Source organism: Cryptomeria japonica, unplaced genomic scaffold, assembly GCF_030272615.1.
Source record: "Cryptomeria japonica unplaced genomic scaffold, Sugi_1.0 HiC_scaffold_172, whole genome shotgun sequence".
Lineage (NCBI taxonomy): Eukaryota > Viridiplantae > Streptophyta > Pinopsida > Cupressales > Cupressaceae > Cryptomeria > Cryptomeria japonica.
The window spans coordinates 205,001-214,872 of record NW_026728994.1 but is presented as its reverse complement, the minus strand read 5'-3'; the positions used below and the strand labels follow the sequence as shown (position 1 = coordinate 214,872).

General features: G+C 63.6%; 1 non-coding gene across 1 annotated transcript; it reads left to right on the top strand.

Moving 5' to 3' along the window:
- The first annotated feature begins 7,057 nt into the window (after window positions 1–7,057).
- On the top strand, window positions 7,058–7,176 carry LOC131867428 (5S ribosomal RNA). Its single transcript, XR_009365981.1, has one exon. It is a non-coding gene; the product is annotated as a 5S ribosomal RNA (ribosomal RNA).
- Window positions 7,177–9,872: the final 2,696 nt, after the last annotated feature.

Sequence of the window (9,872 nt, the reverse complement as noted above, 5' to 3'; positions counted from 1 at the left end):
GGCAAACCGAGCTCCGACTTCGTGCGCACCTTGGAGCGCACGAAAGGTGCGCACCATGGCGCCCACCAAGGTGCGCAGCCCAGCCAAGGCGTGCGCATCAAGGTGCGCACCCTGGCGAAGGTGCGCACCCGGGGCAAACCGAGCTCCGACTTCGTGCGCACCTTGGAGCGCACAAAAGGTGCGCAACCCAGCCAAGGTGTGCGCACCCCGGTCAAACCGAGCTCCGAATCGTGCGCACCAGAGGTGCACGCCATCGTGCGCACCTTGGAGCACACTTCGGAGCCCTCCTTGGTGCGCGCCGATGTTGCGCACCTCGGAGCGCACCCGGGGAAAACAATGCAATTAACCCGACTTTCGACTTCGTGGGCACCTCGGAGCGCTCTCGGGTTCGCACCTCGGAGCACACCGAGGTGCGCACCTTTGATGCGCTGCCTTCACCAATTTCCAGAAAAGGCAAGAAAACATTGAGAAGGTGTGCGCACCGAGGTGCCCACCCTGGCGAAGGTGCACGCGAGGTGCGCACCCGGGGCAAACCGGGCTCCGACTTCGTGCACGCCGCACCTTGGAGCACACTTCGGAGCGCTCCTTGGTGCGCACCAGGGCGCGCAACCCAGCCGAGGTGCCCACCCCGGCGAAGGTGCACGCGAGGTGCGCACCCGGGGCAAACCGGGCTCCGACTTCGTGCACGCCATGGTGCCCACCGCGGCGAAGGTGCACGCGAGGTGCGCACCCGGGGCAAACCGGGCTCCGACTTCGTGCACGCCGCACCTTGGAGCACACTTCGGAGCGCTCCTTGGTGCGCACCATGGTGCCCACCAGGGCGCGCAACCCCGCCGAAGGTGCACGCGAGGTGCGCACCCGGGGCAAACCGGGCTCCGACTTCGTGCACGCCGCACCTTGGAGCACACTTCGGAGCGCTCCTTGGTGCGCACCATGGTGCCCACCAGGGCGCGCAACCCCGCCGAAGGTGCACGCGAGGTGCGCACCCGGGGCAAACCGGGCTCCGACTTCGTGCACGCCATGGTGCGCACCGCGGCGAAGGTGCGCACCCGGGGCAAACCGGGCTCCGACTTCGTGCACGCCGCACCTTGGAGCACACTTCGGAGCGCTCCTTGGTGCGCACCAGGGCGCGCAACCCAGCCGAGGTGCCCACCCCGGCGAAGGTGCACGCGAGGTGCGTACCCGGGGCAAACCGGGCTCCGACTTCGTGCACGCCGCACCTTGGAGCACACTTCGGAGCGCTCCTTGGTGCGCACCATGGTGCCCACCAGGCCGCGCAACCCAGCCAAGGTGTGCGCACCAAGGTGCACGCGAGGTGCGCACCCGGGGCAAACCGGGGTCCGACTTCGTGCACGCCGCACCTTGGAGCACACATCGGGGCGCTCCCGGGTTCGCACCGGCGTTGCGCACCGTGGTGGGCACCTCGGAGCACACCAAGGTGGGCAGCGAGGTGCGCACCTTTGATGCGATGCCTTCACTAATTTCCATAAAAGGCAAAAAAAAAACGAGATTTTAAAATTTCCGTTTTGAAAGATAGTGAGAAAAAGGGAATGCTGGTGCCATCTTGAGCCCGCCCTGGTGCGCAGCCCAGCCAAGGTGTGCGCACCAAGGTGCCCACCCTGGCGAAGGTGCGCGCCCGGGCAATTAACCCAACTTCCAACTTCGCGCGCGCCAGGGTGGGAGCGCACCCAACAACCGGGCCTGGGAAGAGCCAATGCGAGAAACCCCACCAAACGCTCTGACAAAAAAAGAGGGGGCGCTCCAGTAACCCCGCTTCGGAGCGCACCCTGGGCAAACCCAGCCAAGGTGCCCACCCCGGCCAAGGTGCAGGCGAGGTGCGCACCCGGGGCAAACCGGGCTCCGACAACGTGCACGCCGCACCTTGGAGCACACTTCGTAGCGCTCCCGGGTGCGCACCTCAGAGCACACCAAGGTGGGCAGCGAGGTGCGCACCTTTGATGCGCTGCCTTCACTAATTTCCAGAAAAGGCAAAAAAAAAAGGAGATTTTAAAATTTCCGTTTTGAAAGATAGTGAAAAAAACGGAACGCGCGTGCCATCTTGAGCCCGCCCTGGTGCGCAGCCCAGGTAAGGTGCCCACCCTGGCAAAGGTGCGCACCCGGGCAATTAACCCTACTTCCGACTTCGTGCGCGCCAGGGTGGCAACCGGGCCTCGGAAGAGCCAATGCGAGAAACCCCACCAAACGCTCCGACAAAAAAAGAGGCGGCGCTCCAATAACCCCGCTTCGGAGCGCAGCCGGGGCAAACCCAGCCAAGGTGCCCACCCCGACGAAGGTGCACGCGAGGTGCGCACCCGGGGCAAACCGGGCTCCGACAACGTGCACGCAGCACCTTGGAGCACACTTCGAAGCACTCCCGGGTGCCCACCGGCGTTGCGCACCGTGGTGGGCAGCGAGGTGCGCACCTTTGATGCGCTGCCTTCACTAATTTCCAGAAAAAGGCAAACAAAAATGAGATTTTAAAATTTCCGTTTTGAAAGATAGTGAAAAAAAAGGAACGCGGGTGCCATCTTGAGCCCGCCCTGGTGCGCAGCCCAGGCAAGGCATGCGCACCAAGGTGCCCACCCGAGGTGCACACGCGGGGCAAACCGGGCTCCGACTTCGTGCAGGCCGCACCTTGGAGCACACTTCGGAGCGCTCCTTGGTGCGCACCATGGTGCCCACCAGGGCGCGCAACCCAGCCAAGGTCTGCACACCAAGGTGCCCACCCCGGCGAAGGTGCACGCGAGGTGCGCACCCGGGGCAAACCGGGCTCCGACTTCGTGCACGCCATGGTGCCCACCGCGGCGAAGGTGCACGCGAGGTGCGCACCCGGGGCAAACCGGGCTCCGACTTCGTGCACGCCGCACCTTGGAGCACACTTCGGAGCGCTCCTTGGTGCGCACCATGGTGCCCACCAGGGCGCGCAACCCAGCCAAGGTGTGCGCACCAAGGTGCACGCGAGGTGCGCACCCGGGGCAAACCGGGGTCCGACTTCGTGCACGCCGCACCTTGGAGCACACATCGGAGCGCTCCCAGGTTCGCACCAGCGTTGCGCACCTTTGATGCGCTGCCTTCACTAATTTCCAGAAAAGGCAAAAAAAAACGATATTTTAAAATTTCCGTTCTGAAAGATAGTGAAAAAAACGGAACGCGGGTGCCATCTTGAGCCCTTCCTGGTGCGCAGCCCAGGCAAGTTGTGCGCACCAAGGTGCCCACCCTGGCGGAGGTGCGCGCCCGGGGCAAACCGGGCTCCGACTTCGTGCACTGCATGGTGCCCACCAAGGCGCGCAACCCAGCCAAGGTGCCCACCGCAGCGAAGGTGCACGCGAGGTGCACACCCGGGGCAAACCGGGCTCCGACTTCGTGCACGCCGCACCTTGGAGCACACTTCAGAGCGCTCCTTGGTGCGCACCAGGGCGCGCAACCCAGCCGAGGTGCCCACCCCGGCGAAGGTGCACGCGAGGTGCGCACCCGGGGCAAACCGGGCTCCGACTTCGTGCACGCCATGGTGCCCACCGCGGCGAAGGTGCGCACCCGGGGCAAACCGGGCTCCGACTTCGTGCACGCCGCACCTTGGAGCACACTTCGGAGCGCTCCTTGGTGCGCACCATGGTGCCCACCAGGCCGCGCAACCCAGCCAAGGTGTGCGCACCAAGGTGCACGCGAGGTGCGCACCCGGGGCAAACCGGGGTCCGACTTCGTGCACGCCGCACCTTGGAGCACACATCGGGGCGCTCCCGGGTTCGCACCGGCGTTGCGCACCGTGGTGGGCACCTCGGAGCACACCAAGGTGGGCAGCGAGGTGCGCACCTTTGATGCGATGCCTTCACTAATTTCCATAAAAGGCAAAAAAAAAACGAGATTTTAAAATTTCCGTTTTGAAAGATAGTGAGAAAAAGGGAATGCTGGTGCCATCTTGAGCCCGCCCTGGTGCGCAGCCCAGCCAAGGTTTGCGCACCAAGGTGCCCACCCTGGCGAAGGTGCGCGCTCGGGCAATTAACCCAACTTCCAACTTCGCGCGCGCCAGGGTGGGAGCGCACCCAACAACCGGGCCTGGGAAGAGCCAATGCGAGAAACCCCACCAAACTCTCTGACAAAAAAAGAGGGGGCGCTCCAGTAACCCCGCTTCGGAGCGCACCCTGGGCAAACCCAGCCAAGGTGCCCACCCCGGCCAAGGTGCAGGCGAGGTGCGCACCCGGGGCAAACCGGGCTCCGACAACGTGCACGCCGCACCTTGGAGCACACTTCGTAGCGCTCCCGGGTGCGCACCTCAGAGCACACCAAGGTGGGCAGCGAGGTGCGCACCTTTGATGCGCTGCCTTCACTAATTTCCAGAAAAGGCAAAAAAAAAAGGAGATTTTAAAATTTCCGTTTTGAAAGATAGTGAAAAAAACGGAACGCGCGTGCCATCTTGAGCCCGCCCTGGTGCGCAGCCCAGGTAAGGTGCCACCCTGGCAAAGGTGCGCACCCGGGCAATTAACCCTACTTCCGACTTCGTGCGCGCCAGGGTGGCAACCGGGCCTCGGAAGAGCCAATGCGAGAAACCCCACCAAACGCTCCGACAAAAAAAGAGGCGGCGCTCCAATAACCCCGCTTCGGAGCGCAGCCGGGGCAAAGCAAGCCAAGGTGCCCACCCCGACGAAGGTGCACGCGAGGTGCGCACCCGGGGCAAACCGGGCTCCGACAACGTGCACGCAGCACCTTGGAGCACACTTCGAAGCACTCCCGGGTGCCCACCGGCGTTGCGCACCGTGGTGGGCAGCGAGGTGCGCACCTTTGATGCGCTGCCTTCACTAATTTCCAGAAAAAGGCAAAAAAAAATGAGATTTTAAAATTTCCGTTTTGAAAGATAGTGAAAAAAAAGGAACGCGGGTGCCATCTTGAGCCCGCCCTGGTGCGCAGCCCAGGCAAGGCATGCGCACCAAGGTGCCCACCCGAGGTGCACACCCGGGGCAAACCGGGCTCCGACTTCGTGCAGGCCGCACCTTGGAGCACACTTCGGAGCGCTCCTTGGTGCGCACCATGGTGCCCACCAGGGCGCACCCGGGGCAAACCGGGCTCCGACTTCGTGCACGCCGCACCTTGGAGCACACATCGGAGCGCTCCCAGGTTCGCACCAGCGTTGCGCACCTTTGATGCGCTGCCTTCACTAATTTCCAGAAAAGGCAAAAAAAAACGATATTTTAAAATTTCCGTTCTGAAAGATAGTGAAAAAAACGGAACGCGGGTGCCATCTTGAGCCCTTCCTGGTGCGCAGCCCAGGCAAGTTGTGCGCACCAAGGTGCCCACCCTGGCGGAGGTGCGCGCCCGGGGCAAACCGGGCTCCGACTTCGTGCACTGCATGGTGCCCACCAAGGCGCGCAACCCAGCCAAGGTGCCCACCGCAGCGAAGGTGCACGCGAGGTGCGCACCCGAGGTGCACACCCGGGGCAAACCGGGCTCCGACTTCGTGCACGCCGCACCTTGGAGCACACTTCAGAGCGCTCCTTGGTACGCACCAGGGCGCGCAACCCAGCCAAGGTGCTCACCCCGGCGAAGGTGCACGCGAGGTGCGCACCCGGGGCAAACCGGGCTCGAACTTCGTGCACGCCGCACCTTGGAGCACACATCGGAGCGCTCCCGGGTTCGCACCAGCATTGCGCACCTTTGATGCGCTGCCTTCACTAATTTCCAGAAAAGGCAAAAAAAAGAAAAAAATGAGATTTTAAAATTTCCGTTTTGAAAGATAGTGAAAAAAACGGAACGCGGGTGCCATCTTGAGCCCGCCCTGGTGTGCAGCCCAGGCAAGTTGTGCGCACCAAGGCACCCACCCTGGCCAAGGTGGGTCACGGGGTGGGTCCTAGGGTGGGTAACGGGGTGGGTACTAAGGTGCGTGCCAAGGTGGGTCATAGGGTGGGTGCCAAGGTGGGCACCAGGGTGGGTGTGCACCAACCCTAGCCAGGGTAGGTCACGGGGTGGTTGTCGGGGTGGGCGTCAAGGAGCCAAGGTGGGTGGCAAGTAGCCAAGTTGCGTGCCAAGGTGGGTGTCGGGGTGGGTGCCAAGGATCCAAGGTGGGTGCCAAGGAACCAAGGTGGGTGTCTGGGTGGGTGCCGAGGTGGGAGCCAGGGTGGGTCCCAAGGTGAGTGCAAAGGTGGGTGCCAGGGTCAAGGTGAGTGCCAATGTGGGTTCCAAGGTGCCAGGGTCAGGGTGAGTGCCAATGTGGGTTCAAAGGTGCTAAGTTGGGTGCGAGGTTGGGTGCGAGGGTGGGTGGGTGCCAAGGTGTGCTAGGTGGAAGCCCGGGTGGGTCGGCATCCCATGGGTGTCGAGTTGGGTGCCTGATGGGTGCTTCTTGTCAAGTTTTAGTCGTCGGGACTCATTTCGAGCCTTAGAGGTCGTTTCTTGTCCGGTTGCCCTGTCTTCGACCTGGGAACCCAATTTTGGTCCTCGGGTCCCATTTTTTTTTGTCTCGCATCCCACTTTTGGCCTGTGGCCTTTTCGGGGTCGATTCTCGTTTTGGGCATCAGAGCATGTTTCTTCTCCTAAAACCCAATATTTGTTTATTAAGTCTCGGAACACATTTTTGTTCTCGTGGACCCATCATGGGTCTTGGAACGCATTTGTGGTCCTTGGGTCCCATTTTGCATCCCGAAACTTGTGTTTTGGTGCTTGATCCCTATTTTGGGTGCCCACCTTGCACCAAGTGCGCACCCGGGGCAAACCGAGCGCCTTGGTGCACCGGGGCAAGATCGAGCGTGCACCCGAGGCGCCCCGAACATGCACCAAGGTGCACTCGGCCCACATGTGAGCGCAGGTCGTTGCGCCCGAGGTGGTGTGTGGGCACCGCGTTGCAGACGGGACACTGCACGCACACGACGCCCCCTCCAGGTGCACGCACGTAGGCCGGGCCGGGTGCACACCCGACGCCCTAGCAAGGTGCGCGCACCCGGGCAGGGCTCACACTTGGCGAACGGGGCGCACTTCGCGAGGGAGGGTGTGCACCTCGACGGGGGTGGGTGGCCGGGGTGGATTCGCACGTGGGTCGCGGTTTGCTAAGTACACACTGCGACAAGCTCATAACGGGTGCGATCATACCAGCGTTAGTGCACCGGATCCCATCAGAACTCCGCAGTTAAGCGCGCTTGGGCCGGAGTAGTACTGGGATGGGTGACCTCCCGGGAAGTCCCGGTGTTGCACCCTTTTTTAGTTTTTCGCCGGGCGTCGCAATGCTATTTGAATAAACCTTTTGCCCGTTTGCGTTCTCGTCGGGGCCGGGCCGGGCCGGGGTGCGCTGCCCGCACTACCGCGCGCGCGGGGGCGACACCGAGCGCGCACCCGAGGCGCCCCGAGCACACAGGCCACGGTGCAACCCGGGCGTTGTGCGCGCACCCCGGTGCGCCCGAGGTGCTGCGCGCGCACCCAGGTGAAATCGGTGTGCACCTCGGCCAGTGCGCGCTCGGTCGAGTCGCGCACGTTGGCCAAGGTGCACGGTGATGTTTCTTACTCTAAGGTTCCGCACCAGACGCCCGGGACAGGTGAGCGAAGCTGGGCGGGGCCGGGTGCGCGGCCGGGGCAGGTGCACGCAGCTGGAGAGAGCTTTGGAGCACACTTCGGAGCGCACCAATGATGCGCTCCATTCAAAAGTTTCCTGAAAAGGCAAAAAAAGTTGAGATTATAGAATTTCCCACTTGAGAGATTGTAAAAAAAAAAAATTTAAAATGAAGGAAACGCGGGTGCCAAGGTGTGCGCAGCCCAGCCAAGGTGTGCGCACCAAGGCGCCCACCCTGGCGAAGGTGCACGCAAGGTGCGCACCCGAGGCAAACCGGACAATTAACCCAACTTTCGACTTCGCGCGCACCTTGGAGCGCACTTCGGAGCGCTCCTTGGTGCGCACCAATCTTGGGCACCTCGGAGTGCACCATGGCGCCCACCAAGGTGCGCACCCGGGGCAAACCGAGCTCCGACTTCGTGCGCACCTTGGAGCGCACGAAAGGTGCGCACCATGGCGCCCACCAAGGTGCGCAGCCCAGCCAAGGCGTGCGCATCAAGGTGCGCACCCTGGCGAAGGTGCGCACCCGGGGCAAACCGAGCTCCGACTTCGTGCGCACCTTGGAGCGCACAAAAGGTGCGCAACCCAGCCAAGGTGTGCGCACCCCGGTCAAACCGAGCTCCGAATCGTGCGCACCAGAGGTGCACGCCATCGTGCGCACCTTGGAGCACACTTCGGAGCCCTCCTTGGTGCGCGCCGATGTTGCGCACCTCGGAGCGCACCCGGGGAAAACAATGCAATTAACCCGACTTTCGACTTCGTGGGCACCTCGGAGTGCTCTCGGGTTCGCACCTCGGAGCACACCGAGGTGCGCACCTTTGATGCGCTGCCTTCACCAATTTCCAGAAAAGGCAAGAAAACATTGAGAAGGTGTGCGCACCGAGGTGCCCACCCTGGCGAAGGTGCACGCGAGGTGCGCACCCGGGGCAAACCGGGCTCCGACTTCGTGCACGCCGCACCTTGGAGCACACTTCGGAGCGCTCCTTGGTGCGCACCAGGGCGCGCAACCCAGCCGAGGTGCCCACCCCGGCGAAGGTGCACGCGAGGTGCGCACCCGGGGCAAACCGGGCTCCGACTTCGTGCACGCCATGGTGCCCACCGCGGCGAAGGTGCACGCGAGGTGCGCACCCGGGGCAAACCGGGCTCCGACTTCGTGCACGCCGCACCTTGGAGCACACTTCGGAGCGCTCCTTGGTGCGCACCATGGTGCCCACCAGGGCGCGCAACCCCGCCGAAGGTGCACGCGAGGTGCGCACCCGGGGCAAACCGGGCTCCGACTTCGTGCACGCCGCACCTTGGAGCACACTTCGGAGCGCTCCTTGGTGCGCACCATGGTGCCCACCAGGGCGCGCAACCCCGCCGAAGGTGCACGCGAGGTGCGCACCCGGGGCAAACCGGGCTCCGACTTCGTGCACGCCATGGTGCGCACCGCGGCGAAGGTGCGCACCCGGGGCAAACCGGGCTCCGACTTCGTGCACGCCGCACCTTGGAGCACACTTCGGAGCGCTCCTTGGTGCGCACCAGGGCGCGCAACCCAGCCGAGGTGCCCACCCCGGCGAAGGTGCACGCGAGGTGCGTACCCGGGGCAAACCGGGCTCCGACTTCGTGCACGCCGCACCTTGGAGCACACTTCGGAGCGCTCCTTGGTGCGCACCATGGTGCCCACCAGGCCGCGCAACCCAGCCAAGGTGTGCGCACCAAGGTGCACGCGAGGTGCGCACCCGGGGCAAACCGGGGTCCGACTTCGTGCACGCCGCACCTTGGAGCACACATCGGGGCGCTCCCGGGTTCGCACCGGCGTTGCGCACCGTGGTGGGCACCTCGGAGCACACCAAGGTGGGCAGCGAGGTGCGCACCTTTGATGCGATGCCTTCACTAATTTCCATAAAAGGCAAAAAAAAAACGAGATTTTAAAATTTCCGTTTTGAAAGATAGTGAGAAAAAGGGAATGCTGGTGCCATCTTGAGCCCGCCCTGGTGCGCAGCCCAGCCAAGGTGTGCGCACCAAGGTGCCCACCCTGGCGAAGGTGCGCGCCCGGGCAATTAACCCAACTTCCAACTTCGCGCGCGCCAGGGTGGGAGCGCACCCAACAACCGGGCCTGGGAAGAGCCAATGCGAGAAACCCCACCAAACGCTCTGACAAAAAAAGAGGGGGCGCTCCAGTAACCCCGCTTCGGAGCGCACCCTGGGCAAACCCAGCCAAGGTGCCCACCCCGGCCAAGGTGCAGGCGAGGTGCGCACCCGGGGCAAACCGGGCTCCGACAACGTGCACGCCGCACCTTGGAGCACACTTCGTAGCGCTCCCGGGTGCGCACCTCAGAGCACACCAAGGTGGGCAGCGAGGTGC